This window comes from Miscanthus floridulus, chromosome 5 (genome assembly GCF_019320115.1).
Source record: "Miscanthus floridulus cultivar M001 chromosome 5, ASM1932011v1, whole genome shotgun sequence".
Classification (NCBI taxonomy): domain Eukaryota; kingdom Viridiplantae; phylum Streptophyta; class Magnoliopsida; order Poales; family Poaceae; genus Miscanthus; species Miscanthus floridulus.
In genome coordinates this window covers 138,241,750-138,257,658 of record NC_089584.1, presented here as the reverse complement: position 1 = coordinate 138,257,658, position 15,909 = coordinate 138,241,750, and the positions used below count along the sequence as shown (strand labels likewise).

The window sequence follows — 15,909 nt, the reverse complement described above, 5'->3', positions numbered from 1 at the left end:
CTGGTAGCTGCAGATGCGACTTTCAATCTTGCAGAGAAACAAATGCTGTGTGATAATTGAAACAATAAGGCACTGTATAAAACAAATCCATCAAGTGGCCGTTGCTGGCTGCTGTTTGAACGTAGATTGTTTAGTGCCTTAGTCATCAAATCGTCTTGGCCATCACCAATGGTCAAGAATAAATTCTCACGGCCTTATTTTTCTCAACAAGTTGTCATGGGGGTGGAGAATAGCAACACACTATGTTCTTAATGTTAACCAAAGCCTTGACGGCACCGTAATTCGCCATTTGTTTAGCACGGTTCAAACAGCCTAGTGCTGCTGATTTTAGACATCAATCGCTGCCGATCGCCTCCAGGCCCCAACTTCCCCTTAACCAATTCAAGTATTCAACCATTCTCAAAGTTGGAGAATACAGACACAATACAAGTCAGCTTGCATATATCATAATAAACCTTGACTTGCTAATGGTTGTTCAGAATATGGTATTGTTGACTGAAATGGGCATCCAACCAAGGGCCTCTTCTAAATAACGGCTTCAACATCGGGAGGGCGTCACGGCACAAGATTTCCCTAGAGAAGACAAGGAATGCATACAAAAGTCAGATCAATGCTGCGACTAACATGAGTAGATGTTGCACATATAAACACCCAGAGCCAGTGTGCTTGTGAACTGTGAGTTCACAACAAGTATCTTCCTAACCTTGAGGGCTCTTCTTTTTTCCTTTAGTATGGCTACCTGGTTTTCTTCATGCGCCTTATCCTTACTTTTACTGCAACTTTCTCTCCAACCATCTCCATTGCATGTCACTGATTCCCTCACTGCGAACCAGCAGCTCTCCGGGGACCAGAAGCTTATCTCTCAGAACGGCAATTTTGCATTGGGATTCTTCCAACCTGCAGGTGAGTACTGTTTTTTAAAAGAAAAGCACTCATGTTTCTGTGATATAAAAATGAACAGAATGTGATATTCATTAGGGATTTGTTCTTTTTCAGAAAGTGATCAGTAGAGAAGCACTATAGAATTTTCAATCCAAGTTCCAACCTTATCACTACTGCAAAACAACACAATATTAGAATCAGAATCAGAATGTAATGAGTTAGCCTTTTTTTTAGTATCTTTGTCTTATGATCTGACTTCTCTTATTTTTAGCAGCTGAAACATCAAGCGGAAAGTGGTACATAGGCATCTGGTACAATAAAATCCCAGAACAGACTGTAGTGTGGGTGGCAAACAGAGAGAAACCAGTCTCTGATCCACTCCTATCAAGCCTAACTGTCTCAGATGATGGCAATTTGAGATCATCAAAAGTAAGGATAAGGCGCATGCAGAAAACCAGGTAGCCTAACTGTCTCAGATGATGGCAATTTGCCAACACTCTCACGGTGCAACTGGTCAGCACAACACGCCAAAGAAGCGGTTGGTTGAGCCAGCCCGGGTTCGAGTCACGGCACCAACTTCTTAAGATGAAAATCAGGGGGACGTCCCTCCCCTTGGTCAAATCAGATGATGGCAATTTGGTTCTTCTACTAAACCATTCTAAATCTCCCCTCTGGTCTACCAATATCAAGAACAACACAGCTGCTAGTTCCACAGTGGTTGTGCTCCTCGGCAATGGGAATCTTGTAGTCCGACATGAGGCTAATACCTCTGCTGTGTTATGGCAAAGTTTTGATGATTTCACAGACACATGGCTCCCAGGAAACAAGCTCAGTCGTAACAAGAAAACTGGCATCATCAAACGGGTGATCTCTTGGAAAGACCGTGGTGACCCAGCACAGGGGATGTTCTCCATTCAGTTAGATCCTAATGGCTCACTGCAATATATTCTCCAATGGAATAGATCAGTAGTGTACTGGACTACTGGCAACTGGATTAATAATAGATTCAGTGGTGTGCCGGAGATGTCACCTCTCAATCCCTATCCCAGCTCAAGGTTTATGTTCCAGTTTGTTGACAATGATGAGGAGGCATATTTCACATACAATATTAAGGATGATGCATTAATATTTACAAGAACAATTATTGATGTGTCAGGTCTGTTTCAGACTTTGGTATGGGCACAGGCACAACAAGCATGGACAAATTCTTTCACGAAACCAAAATCCAAGTGCAGTGTTTATGGTGTGTGTGGGGAATACAGCACATGTAGTGAGAATGATGCGTCACCATGCAGTTGCCTCAAGGGCTTCAGTGAGAATCACCCAAACAACTGGAAACTAGATGACCAGACAGCAGGCTGTAGGCGAAACATCCCACTGCAGTGTGGCAACAATGGCTCAGAGAAGGTGGAGCAAGATAGATTCTATGCTATTAATAGTGTTAAGTTTCCAGATAATGCACACAACATAGATGCAACCAAAATGTTCATGACTGTGAGTTAATTTGCCTGAAAAACTTCTCTTGCACAGCTTACTCTCATAGTGTCACTTGCTTGGTTTGGTACAACCATTTGATGAATCTGCAAGACAATATTGCTGGATCAAGTGATAATATCTTTATTAGAGTGCCTGCATCCAACTCAGGAAACAATAAGTTGTTTATTGGGATAATCATTGGTGGAATTTTTGTTCTAAGTTCTGTATTGGCCATTTTATATTTTCTTCGTAGAAGAACGACAACAATAAATGGTTTAAATCAGGGTGATGGATCTTTGATCAGATTCAAATACAGTGATTTGCAACGCCTAACTAGGAACTTCTCAGAGCAGTTGGGTGCAGGGTCTTTCGGCTCTGTGTTCAAAGGGGTTGGATCAGACGCCTGTTGGCCCCTTGCTACCCTGCACAGGTAAGCAGTAAGCTTACTAGTACACTCACTCACTATGGCTAGAGGTAGACAAAGAGATTGAGTTCAAGAACACACACACAACACAAGCCCAGCCCTGGCCGAAGCTCTGCTTCTGAATGTGGCAAACTAGACTGCTCTTTTGCATTGCCTTAGGTGTGATATATATATATAAGTGCTAGTATCTCTACTAGGTACATAATTGTTAGTGAGTACACCAACTATCTGCTCCTAATGTACACTAACTACTCCTAGTACTAGCAGTACAAAGTTTAGATCAGCCCACTACCAAGACATGGCTGATGTAATAGCTACCAACTAATGTACTAGAGGTGGCCTATTGCCATACTGCTATAGCAGTAGAGACTGGATAGCCAAGCTGATCAAATGCCAAGTCTGCTGCAGCAAGAGAGAGAGAGAGATCAGCAACAGATTATGTCTTACAATTCTTCCCCTAATCCTGTTGCTAACCCGATGTCTTATCCGTGCTAATCATCTTCTTCAGCTCCATGAACCGCATTCGCCCGAGTGACTTGGTGAGGATGTCAGCGAGCTGTCTGCTAGTCTCGACGAACTCGATGACGATCTGCCCTCCATCGATGTAGTCCCGGAGGAAGTGGAACTTAATGTCAATGTGCTTGCTCCGGTTGTGGAGGACAGGGTTCTTGGCGTGGGCGATGACGGGCTAGTTGTCCACTATTAGAGCTGGCGGGTGAGCTTCCTCGCCGGTCAGCTTGCCCAGCAGCCGGCGCAGCCAGACAGCCTGGCACACCGCCATGGTTGCTGCGACGTACTCCGCCTCGCACGTCGACAGCGCCACGATCTTTTGCTTCGGTGACTGCCAAGCAATGGGGGACGCTCTAAGAAAGACGAGCACGCCGGAGGTGCTCCGTCGCCCGTTGATGTTGCCCGCCATGTCTGCGTCGCTGAAAACAGTGAGCTCCGGCTCACCTTCCTTTGCCTTGGGGGTGCCTCACTGAAGACCGTGAGCCGCAGCCCACCCTTGCCGCCACTCTTGGGTAAGATGATCGCTTGATCGAGCGTCCCCTTGACGTAGCGCAGCAGCCTCTTCACAGTCGTCCAGTGATCCTTGCGCGGGTCCTCCATGAAGCGACTGACATACCTGACCGCGAACGTGATGTCCGGCCAAGTATGCGTGAGGTAGCGCAGCCCGCCGACGATGCTCCGGTAGCGCATCGCGTCCACCTTCGCCGCCACGCTGTGCTTGGACAGCTTCAGCCGCTCCTCCATTGGAGTTGCGCACGGCTTGCACTCCGCCATGCCGCTGTGCTCCAGCAGCTTCTCCGCATAGGCGCGCTGGTCCAGGGAGATGTGCTCCTTCCCCTGCCTCACCTCAATGCCGAGGTAGTAGGAGACCGCGCCGAGATTGGTCATTTTGAAACGAGCAGCCATCTCGCGCTTGAAGCCGTCGATGTCCTCCGCCCACGCTCCAGTGACGATCAAGTCGTCCACATACACGTCGACTACGAGCTCCTTCTTCCCCCGTCGCCGCATGTACAGCGCGTGCTCTGTGGCGCAGCGAGTGAACCCAAGCTCGCCCAAGGTGGCGTCGAGCTTGGCGTTCCACGACCGAGGGGCCTGCCACAACCCGTAGAGCGCCTTGCGCAGCTTGAGCACCTTGTGCTCAGTGCCCTTGACGGCGAAGCCCGGAGCTTGCTTGACGAAGACCGTCTCTGCGAGCTCGTCGGTGAGGAACACAGACTTGATGTCGAGGTGGTGGACGCGCCAATCCTTCGCTGCTGCCATGGCCAACAGCAAGCGAACGGACTCCATTCGCACCACTGGAGCAAAGACTTCCTCGAAGTCGATGCCCTCACGCTGCACGAAGCCGCGGGCGACGAGCCGAGCCTTGTACTTGACAACGGCGCCGCGCTCGTCCCACTTCACCTTGTAGACCCACTTCAACCCGATCGGCCTACAGCCCACCGGTGGATCCACCAGCTCCCATGTCCCATTGTCCTCGATGGCCTTCATCTCTTCCAACATCGTCCGGCGCCAATTATTGTCGCATTCAGCCATTGCAAACGTCGGTGTCTCCTCTGCACTAACAATGAGCAGCTCTGGGTCGTCGAGAAAACGACTGGGCAACCCAGGAGCTCCCCCTTCGCTGACGTTGTTGTCCACCTGCCTGAACCGGACCTCCTCGCCGCCGTGGAAAGCGTCCACGTACTCGTTGATGTCGGTGGGTGGAGGTGAACTCGATCGGTGGTCCATGGCCTCCCTGTTCTGCCGGAGTGGTCGGCATCGCTGCTGGACCGCTCGGCACCACTGCCGGAGTGGTCGGATCTACTGCTGGAGCGGTCGGCACCACTCCTGGAGTGGTCGGCTCCACTGCTGGAGCGCTCGGCACTGTTGCTGAATTGCTCGACACACCCTCTGGAGTGGTCGGCAATGCTGCTGGACCGCTCGACACCACTCCTGGGGTGGTCGGCACCTCTTCTCCAGCGTCTCCACCACTGTGGATGACTAAGTGTTCGACGACGAAGGTGCTGCTCAAGCTACCAGCTTTCCCCATGCCCGGACCCTCCCAATCCCAGGCTGCCATCTCATCGAACACCACATCCCTAGAGATCATCACCTTGCCTCTCTTGGGATCATAGAGCCGATACGCCTTGGTGCCCTTCTCGTAGCCCAGGAGCACCATTGACGTGCTCCTGTCTTCCAGCTTGCCAAGGTGAGGCTTGGTGTTCTTCACATGGCCAATGCAGCCAAATGTCCTAAGAAAGGACACATTCGGCTTGCGTCCATGCCAAGCCTCGAACAGCGTCTTGCCCTTTAGGACCTTGGTGGGCGCACGGTTGAGGATGAACACCGCCGTGGTCACCGCCTCTCCCTAGAACTTTGCTGGCATGTTTTTGGCCTTCATCATGGATCGAGCCATGCCGACCACCGTCTGGTTCCGCTGCTCCACCACGCCATTCTGCTTTGGGGTGTCGCACCCTATCCTAATCCGCGTAGTACACAGCGAACTCCACCGAAGTGAATTCGCTGCTGCGATCAGTCCGCAGCACGCGCAGCTTCTTGCCACTCTCCGCCTCCGCGCGCGCCTTGAACTTCTTGACCACTTCCGCTGCCTCGGTCTTGCTGGTCAGAAGCTGCAGCCACATGAACCGACTGTAGTCATGCACCAGCAAGATGAAGTACTTGCGCCCGCCGTGCGTCGTTGGCGTGATCGGCCCGCAGAGGTCACCATGGACCAGCTCGAGGGCCTCTGCGCGCGGTACTTCGCCGTCTTCGGGAACGACAGCCTTCTTTGCTTCCCGACCAAGCAGCTGTCACATAGCTCGCCTGTGTGCTCGATATGAGGCAGCTCAGTCACCATCTTCTCCAGCCGACCAAGAGCGTCGAAGCTGAGATGGCCATACCGGGCATGCCACAGCAACGGCTCCTCCGTGTGCCGTGCAGCCAAGCAGATGGGCTGCTCCACCTTCAAGTCAAGCAGGTACAGCTGGTTCCGAGACCGCTGCACCTTGGCAAGAAGCCGCTGCTCCCGGTCCCTGATCTTGAGAACGCCGTCCTTGATCAGTACCTCACTGCCGCGCTCATCCAGCTGGCAAAGGCTGATGATGCTTGAACGCAGCTGCGGGGTGTAATATACATCTGTCAGCGCGCGGTGCTCGCCGTTTTGCACCTGAAGATGATAGTGTCGTGCCCTTTGATCGCCACCCTTGAGCCGTCACCGAACTTCACCGTGCCGGTCACGTTGCCGTCGAGCTCAAAGAAGGCTTCCTTTGGGCCCGTCATGTGGTAGCTGGCGCCAGAATCTAGGTACCACCGTTGCTCCTGCTCGCCATCCACACGTCCGAGGTGGACTTGGGCGCACGGTTCGTCGAGGTTGACAGCCTTCAGAGCCTTGTTGTGCCCTTCCACCGCCATCACCTCTCCCTTCTCCTTGGCCTCAACGTCATGCAGTGTATAGAACGTCGCCATCAAGAGAGTGGCCTCATCATCCTCATCAGCCTGCGCTAAATGAGCCTCAGGCTTCTTCTCCTGCTTACGATTTGGGCACTTCTTTGCCCAAGGCCCGTCTTCCCGCAGCGCCGGTATGTGTTGGGGTCGACCTTCTTCTTCTTCTTCTCCGAAGAAGCCTTGCCGCGGCGTTTGCCATCGCCACCGTGGCTGGAGGAGGCTTCCCCAGACTTCTCCTTCATCCGGGCAGCCCACTCCTCCTCTGTCATCAGCAGCTTGCCGCTGTCCGTCGTTGCTGTGGCCTGCTCCATGCGCTCGTCCACCGCCCGCAGACGGCCTGTCACATCCTTAATGGTGAGGGTGAACAAGTCCAGCATCGTCTCTATGGAGAGAGCGATCTGAATGTACTTCACCGGCACGGAGTGGAGGTACTTGGAGACTGCCTCTTCTTCGTCGATGGTGACGCCGTGGCTCCTCAGCTTGCTGATGAGCGACTACAGACGGAGAGAAAAGTCCTCCACCGACTCACCATCCTTGAACTTGAGGTTGGCGTACTCCTGCTTCAGCAGCTGGGCCGTCGCCTTCTTTGCGCGGTCGGAGCCAACGCACATCACTGCAATGGTCTCCCACGCCTCCTTAGCAGAGTTCTTCGCCCCCAACGGCTCCCTGTACTCCGCTGGCATAGCAGCGATGATAGCCTCCAACACTGACATGTCTTCTTCTTCGTTGTTGGTGCCCTTGTCAATGGCATTCTAGAGCCGTCGGGCTCTGAGCTTGACCTTCATGGTCATCGCCCACTCACCATAGTTGGTGCGAGTCAGCGTCGGCCAACTGGTGTCGCTGACCTCCCGCACCGTGCGCTCGACGACCTCCTGTCGTGGCTGGACAGCCACAACAGCGACTGATGTCGCTCATCTCCGAGCCGTCAATCATCGCCAGCAGTTAGTCCAGCGATGGCGCTTGTACGGCTCCGATACAACTTGTTGGTCCCTTGCTGCCCTGCATAGGTAAGCAATAAACTTACCAACACACTCACTCACTATAGCTAGAGGTAGAAAAAGAGATTGAGCTCAAGAGCACACACACAGCACAAGCCCGGCCCTGGCCGAAAGCTCTGCTTCTGAATGTGGCAAACTGAACTGCTCTTTTGTATTGCCTTAAGTGTGATATATATACAAGTGCTAGTACCTCTAACAGGTACATAGTTGTTGGTGAGTACACCAACTACCTACTCCTAAGGTACACCAATTACTCCTAGTACTAGCAGTACAAAACTTAGATCAGCCCACTACCGAGACATGGCTGATGTAATAGCTACCAACTAATGTACTAGAGGTGGCCTATTGCCATACTGCTACAGCAGTAGAGACTGGATAGCCGAGCTGACCAAATGCCAACTCTGCTGCAGCAAGGGAGAGAGATATCAGCAGCAGATTATGTCTTACAACGCCACTGCAGTGTCAGTAAAAAAGCTCGAGGGCTTTCATCAAGGGGACAAGCAATTCAGGGTAGAGGTGAGCACCATAGGAAATATTCATCACATGAACTTGATTCGGCTGCTTGGGTTTTGTTCTGAAGGAGTGAAGAGATTGCTCGTCTATGAGTATATGCCCAGTGGCTCCCTCGATAAACATTTGTTTGCTAGTAGCTGTACCACTTTAAGTTGGAAAATAAGATATCAAATAGCTGTAGGGATTGCCAAGGGTTTGGCTTATCTGCATGAGGAGTGCCGGGATTGCATCATACACTACGATATCAAACCACAAAACATATTGCTGGATGCTTCATTTGTTCCTAAAGTGGCAGACTTTGGATTGGCGAAGCTATTTGGTCGAGATTTTAGCAGAGTTCTAACATCTATGAGAGGAACCGTTGGATATCTTGCACCAGAATGGATAAGTGGTGAAGCCATCACAACAAAGGCAGATGTTTTCAGCTACGGAATGACGCTTTTCGAGATCATTTCAGGAAGGAGGAATCTGGAGCACAAAGACACAAGCATGACAACATTTTTTCCAGTGCTGGTTGTGAGAAAGCTTCATGAAGGAGAAGTACAGTCACTGTTGGGCAGAGAATTGGTCAATGATGTAAATGAAAGGGAGCTAGAAAGAGCATGCAAGGTTGCTTGCTGGTGCGTTCAAGGTAATGAAAGCTCCAGACCAACAATGGGGGAAGTTGTCAAAATTCTGGAAGGGGTGATAGATGTTGAAATGCCGCCAGTTCCAAGGTACCTTGAAGTTCTTTCTGAAGGTTCAGAGAGTGTGAAATTCTTTTCCTATGAGCCAACTAAGTGAACAGGTCAGGGGAAATACGTTTTATATATGAGTGTGATCCTATAATGTAATTTTGATGACTGTAGTGTGAAGCCCCCTTACATGAACCAATCCTTAAAATGATTTAGGAAACAAAGGTGGGGTCATTTGTTTGTTCTACTTGTGCCACCAGATCACTATTGTCCCTCTACTTTCAAAATGCTCAAATTTATTCCATCTGCTTTAAAGCTTTAATTGAACCACATGTACTCTGATGGCAGTGTGAACTGTGGATACTGGGTTGGAAGACGCTAGCTCAATCAAGCATTCTCCAAATAACCCATGTAAAAATAATCATATGTAATGCCAGTTTTTCAGCTTGGATTTGCAGTGGAAAAGCTAGGATTTCAACATATCTTGGGCTGAAAACTGACTGGCTAAATATAAAAATGCTTCCAACAAAAGTAGAAGACAAATGCGTGAACAAAGTTAAATTTGGACTTATCGATTAATCACATAAGACAACGGACACATGGCAACCAATGTATAATAGAGCGACAACAAAGTTACTGTGCTACAAAAATTGCAAGACCTATTTTTTTCACGAACATGTCGTGGCGCATGTTTCGTTAAGAGAAAGAGAATTACACATGCAACCTTCGTAGTGCAGGTTACAGATCACCGAGTCAGTGATAAACGACTTGAAACAGACTAGAGCATCAAAAAAGACAGAAATGCTATACAACATATATGTGTTTTAGTGGAAAAAAACACATGGATTTTTCTTGTGACCCAGAATGAACCCGGCTCCGGCATCACAGGCACCGGCGGGCTGTCAGTCACGGACAGCTAACCTAGCGTCGCGAGTTGCAGCGGGTACTGCGTCGGCCACGATCTCCGCTGTCTGATCCGGTGCAGACGGGGGAGCAGGAGTTGCCGGCATGGACATGACGGACGACGCTCGTCGACTAGAGGGTGGATGGAGCACGCAGCACGCAGCACGCTGCACGTACGGCCGCACGGGCACAGCTCAGCAGCCAGCCAGCGAGCCGCTCGTAGCCGTCGGCGCGCGTCGGGTGTAGCCACTGTTATTAGCCACATGCCGATGCAGCGGTGCCGCCGCCGGCGGCGGCAGGTCAAGCTACGAACGTGCGATCACAGCAGTGTTTGACTACTGCATTCAACGGGCACACACCCATTTGTCCTCTTGTCCTTGTATAGAAAAAAATTGTTTCTTGTAATCTATGGATCTGTGATCTTGTGATTGTTTGGAGGTAGAAGAAGAATGGAGGCCGTTAGATTTTAATTCTATAGTGCAAAAAAAATTTATGTGTTAAAACTGCATAAAACATATGGTCATTCAATAGACAGACTCAAAAGAAAAGGAGGAAAGGGGGAACCCTCAACCTCACACCCAAACAGACCGAACCTGTGTTCGTACGAGCCCCAGACAGTAAGCGCTAGCAAAAATACTGTTGCAGCAAACACATCACAATCAGACACCATATTAATCTCGAGGTCTCTGTATCGTATTTCAATGGCTACGGCAACTTACCCAGGAGACACGGCACGGCGACGCTGAACTGCGGATGGCCGCACCCGCACAGAATGATGAGCCCATGAAGAACTGTTGCAGCGGCACAGCGAAGGCAAAGAGCAGGCGGGGCCAGGCGTCGGCCTTGGGACGCGGGGCCCGAGGGACGAAGCAGGGCTGTGATTGGTAGGCGGGATTGCGGGAGGAGGTAGGGGTGGTTTCAGTGGTGGAGCGGTCAGCTGCGTTGGAGCCGCCGCCCGCCGGTGTCGAGTCCGCAGGCGACCAGGTTCAGGTTGGAGACGAGATGGCCATCCAAATTTCCGATGGGCTGGGTTGCGTATCTGCTGCTGGGCTGACTGGTCAGTGTGGGCTTCATGGGCTGGCGGTGCCGCTTGCTTGTAATAGTAAACGCAGCCGCAATTTAAAAAGGTCGAGGGACTTATTTTGCGACTATGAGAACGTACGGGAGCCAAACTAATCTTAAAGCACCGAGGGCTTATTTCGCGGCTCTTAGCCCCGCCGCCTCAAAAGGTATTAGACAGGTGCCTCGCACCCTCATCTAAAAAGGTAGGGTAAACACGAAAGTAATATAAAAGAGCTAAGGGGCTCATTTCGCCTCTTCCATTCCCCTCGCCTCAAAAGGTATGGGGCCAAAGTAATCTAAAAAAGTTAAGGGACTCAATTCGTGACTCCATGTCCAAAAGGTACGGGTCGGCGCTGAAGTAATCTAAAAACGCTGAGGGGCTCATTTCTCCACTTCTACCCCCTCACCTCAAAAGGTACGGGGTTGGAGTCGAAGTAATCTAAAAGCGCCAAGGGGCTCATTTCGTGACATCTCGCCCCCTCACCTCAAAAGATATGGGTCGGTGTGAAAGTAATCTAAAGGCGTCGAGGGGCTCATTTCGCCGCTTCTATCCTCCTCACATCAAAAGGTATGGGGTTGGTGCCAAATAATCTAAAAGCGCCGAGGGGATCATTTCGTGACTCATCGCCCCATCACCCAAAAGGTACGATCAGCGCGAAAGTAATCTAAAAACACTGAGGGGCTCATTTCGCCGCCTCTATCCTCTTCACCTCAAAAGGTATGGGATCATCACCAAAGTAATCTAAAAGCATCGAGAGGCTCATTTCATGACTCCTCGCCCCTCTCCTCCAAAAGGGACGGGTCCGACACCAAAGTAATCTGAAAAAGCCAAGGGGTTCTATTCGCTGCCGCTCGACCATTTTGCTCCCATAAAAAGAATAGGATAAGACACCAAAACGACCATACAACACTAAAGCACCGGATTCCATCAGGGCAATCTCTCAATGAATTATATCTTTCGCTCTCGTGTTCGCTCCCCCACTTCGCTGTTGAAAGTTCAGCGACCCGCAATTCGAGGCTTTGGTTGAGTTATGGCGAGAGGCTTTGCCATCGACTTCAGAGTCATCAACTATGCCTTTGCTAACATTTTGGCGAGGGGCTTCACCACTAACTTCGGCAAACTCGACACCAACCAACCCAACATTTTTGACAAAGGGCCCTACCACTGATTTCGACTCACAAACAATGCCCTTGCAAACATATCAGTGAGCAGCCTCACCACCGACTTCAGCTAACACGACACCACCTACGCCAACCTATCGGTGAGGGGTTTTGCCACCTACTTCGTCACCATCAACTACACCTTCGCCAACATATCAGCATGGGGCTTCGCCATCGACTTTGGCAATCAATAACACCACTTTCACCAATATTTTGGTAAGGGGTTTTGCCACCAACTTTGACATCATTGAGTTCACCTTTGCCAACATTTTAGAGCAGGGGATTGCCATTGGCATATTTGACTTTGCCTTTGCCAACATTTTGGAGTGGAGGGATCGCCATCGACATCTTTGTCTTCAACTTCGCCATCAATTTGGAGCGGGGAGATCACCATCAACATCTTCGACTTTGACTTTGCCATCAATTGGAGTGGGGGGGTCTCCATCTACGACATCTATGACATCACCACACCTACGTCGTTTACTTCAAGCACACAAAAAAAATTTCTCACGAGCTCCAGCCAAGAGGGGCTAGCGAGGAGTGCATTGCACAAGCAATCTGCTCAAAGACAAAAAGCTTTGCCTGGCGCCCATGAGTGAAAGCTTGAAGACATGTCATGATCATCTACAATTACCTCGCCTATGTCAACTACTTCACCCACTTCGACTACATCAATGTCTTTGACGTAGGCTCAATTATGAAAGGAAGGCATCAAGGGCTCATGATCATACGAAGGAGCAAGCTACCAAAGACAGGGTCGTGGAGGTTCGAGCAAAGATTCACACCGAAGACTAGCTAAAGATAAAATTTTCCCTAGGCTCTCTATATAGACGAGAGCCATGTGTCGGGTCTAAGTTGTAATTAGGCCACACTTTGTTGTATTCAGCTATTGGGTCTTCTACTTTCAATTAAAGCTGAATAGCTGAGGGTCTACTATTAGAGGTGTATTATATGTTAGAGACCCTATTAGTGTTTTCAAGGTCCAATTATATAGCTAAGGGGCTTGTAACATAATGTTTAGGTTCCATTTTTAGCCCCCTCGAGGCCTTTTGTAAATACAAGCCCCATCAGGGGAATTAATGAAAACCTCCCCTATAAAAGGGAAGAGAGGAGGGGGCATTTGGCTCCTCTCTCAGTTGGCTCTCTTCCTCTCTCTCATGTTCGGTGTTCCACACCAACATGAATTTTGCGACGACAACTTTTATGAGGTCACATTGTGGCTCATCTTCAGGAATATCATCAGCTGCACCAACCATGTTCTTCTCATGAGTCTATAAATATAAATTGCCACCAGAAGTATGAAAAATAATTTAACTATCATCAGAACTTTGTGACTCTGTGTAGAATGAATATTGCAACCTGCACAAATATCCTCTTCATATTAGGACACTTGCACCGCTTCAAGAAAGCATAGATAAATATGGCCCAAGTCCTCACTGTCCAAACCAAACACCAATAATTGTAATTCTGTAGTATTCTTCAAATTCAGTAGCTTATAATTTACAACAACAAGTGAAAATTAGCAATTGCAACATGAAACAACACATTTTAAGAGTAGTTGAGCGAAAAATAATACAACAGATCTCTAATATATAAAATTAGGATGTTAACTATGTACCTGGAGAGTTTTGCTATGAATTGTGAGGACTTTCAGTGCAGTAAGATCATTAAGGAGTGCAAAACACGGTTTGTCGAACAATGCAGTAAGATCATTAAGGAGTGCAAAGCATGGTTTGTCGAATAGACTTGGGCTCCTTAAAACTTTTTCTTGAAGCAAAGATATAGCTAAGAACATCAGATACTTGGAGAACAAAACCATCTGGAAGAAAATCATTGTAGTAACAAAATGACTCAATCCAAGGGGCAATTTTAGCTTGCAATATGGTGGTTTCTTCAGAGTGAGCAATGGTAACTCTCCTAAGGTTCAGACAATGAGACATTCGAGAAGTATGTGTAACCTTAAGTGTGCATCTACGAATGTCTTGGGTATGTAGTTTGGCGATACATTCAACAACCTACTAAAGGTGTTGTGGGTCATAGTGACACTATCCAATCGGATAAACCCAAGCGAGTCGAATGACTTTCTATCATCATGACAGAAGCGATGCCAGACATAGATTCCTTCAAGAAATAGCGACTCAAGAAATGGATTTGCGAGTGGCAGAGTGAAATCAAAGACAATAAGGCAAACAATGACACGAAGGTGCTGGACGAGGCAGAGGTTGGCATACTGCATGAACAACTTCAATTGACCCTCGGCCAAAGTATACTCTATGATGAGAGAGAAGTTCTCAATGTTGTAAAGAGAGGTGTGACTCATCTCATCGAGCACTCTAGTAACAGAAGGGATGTGCCAAATTGGACGCGACAAAGTGATATGTGACTACCATAAGTAGCGGTACCAAAGGGAGAGTACCAATGTGACGATTGCCTCCTTTAGTGGAAGGCAGAGGATGACTTCTAAGAGCAGGGTATCAGGTAGATCCATCAATTCTGAGGGTATTAGCTCTGTCGCCTCCACGATGCTACCATCGGGGTGGAGCATGTCTACTCTAGAGGTTGTCACCACTGATTTGGGTTCGTTGCCGTTGGGGCGAAGGCCATATCCTCTAGTGGCCTCGGTTGCCGATGCCACCATCTCAGTCCTAGTGTGGAGCATGTATGTTCCAACTGTCGTCATTGCCAATGCACGATCACTGTCGTCAAGGTGGAGACCGTCACCTCCAGCACCCGCCATTGCCGCTGCATGAGGTGATCATCGTTGAGGTTGGTGATGACGACCATGGCTTCGGCGCTCCTCCTTCCCTTAGGCTAATCGATGTTGATCAACAACAACAAGATCCATTCTGGAGAGCTAGAGGTGTTGTGGGGGGCTTGTAACTGGTGGCAGCAGCGCAAGAGGGATGAATATGGGCGGGTATGGTAATAGGGTTTGGAGAAGCAGAGCGAGATCAACATCAATCATTCCTATCTAAAGACAAATGATAGGTTTACTTATATTTTGGCACATGTACCATCATTCCCAAGTGTTCAAGTGACAGGCAAGCCTATTGGTTGGCCTAGGGTTGGGTTGGCCTGATTGGGGTGTGCAGGGTTGGATACTTGGGTTGCCATGCGGTGATCACAGCTATGTACAAGCAGCAACTCATCTGAGCTATTCAAGGGCCCGTGAAGGGCTATAGGATTTAGCACAATCCACATATACTACTTCAAGTTGTTTGCCAAGTAAATAAGATGGTATACAAAAGAACAAATTTTGTAGATATTTGCTCTAGATTGAGAGCTTAATATTCTACAAATATTTTGTTGTAAATCGAGAGCTTAACATTATTTTAAGTTTACATTTACAAAAGAGCATATGCTTGACACAAAAGAGTATGTGCTAAATTGAGACCCATTTACATATTGTCAGTGGTGAAAACCAGGGTACCTCACTAGGCCCATAAGATAACCTTTGGGCCATCCCCGAGGCCCAGCAGGCAGCATCAAGTACCAAAAGAGGCTCGAAAGATCTCTGGCGCCCAAGGTACTAAATAGCGTATTACAGGTTGGTAGTGGGTGTAGCAGATCGTGGATAGAGAGCGCTATTGCAGACGCCAAGTGGCATATGATAATTACATATAAATTTAAACATATATATCATGGATAATGGGTATAAATAGACAATTTAACTATACTAAAAAAACTAATGTCTTCTATACTTATATTAAGAAAAAATGGTGTTCTACAAATTACATATAAGTCATCTATATTAGAGTTTATAAAGAAATAGATTATGAGAGCCATAAATAGTTCATGAGATCACCATTGGTTATTATTGTTAAAAAGTAGCAACGTCATCATTCTCATGGTCAATTAAACCACCTACATGTCCTAAGTGTTT

At 48.6% G+C, this 15,909-nt stretch overlaps 1 pseudogene; it reads left to right on the top strand.

Moving 5' to 3' along the window:
• Positions 1–704: 704 nt before the first annotated feature.
• On the top strand, positions 705–9,009 carry LOC136455464 (G-type lectin S-receptor-like serine/threonine-protein kinase At2g19130; annotated as a pseudogene).
• The last annotated feature ends 6,900 nt before the right edge of the window (positions 9,010–15,909 follow it).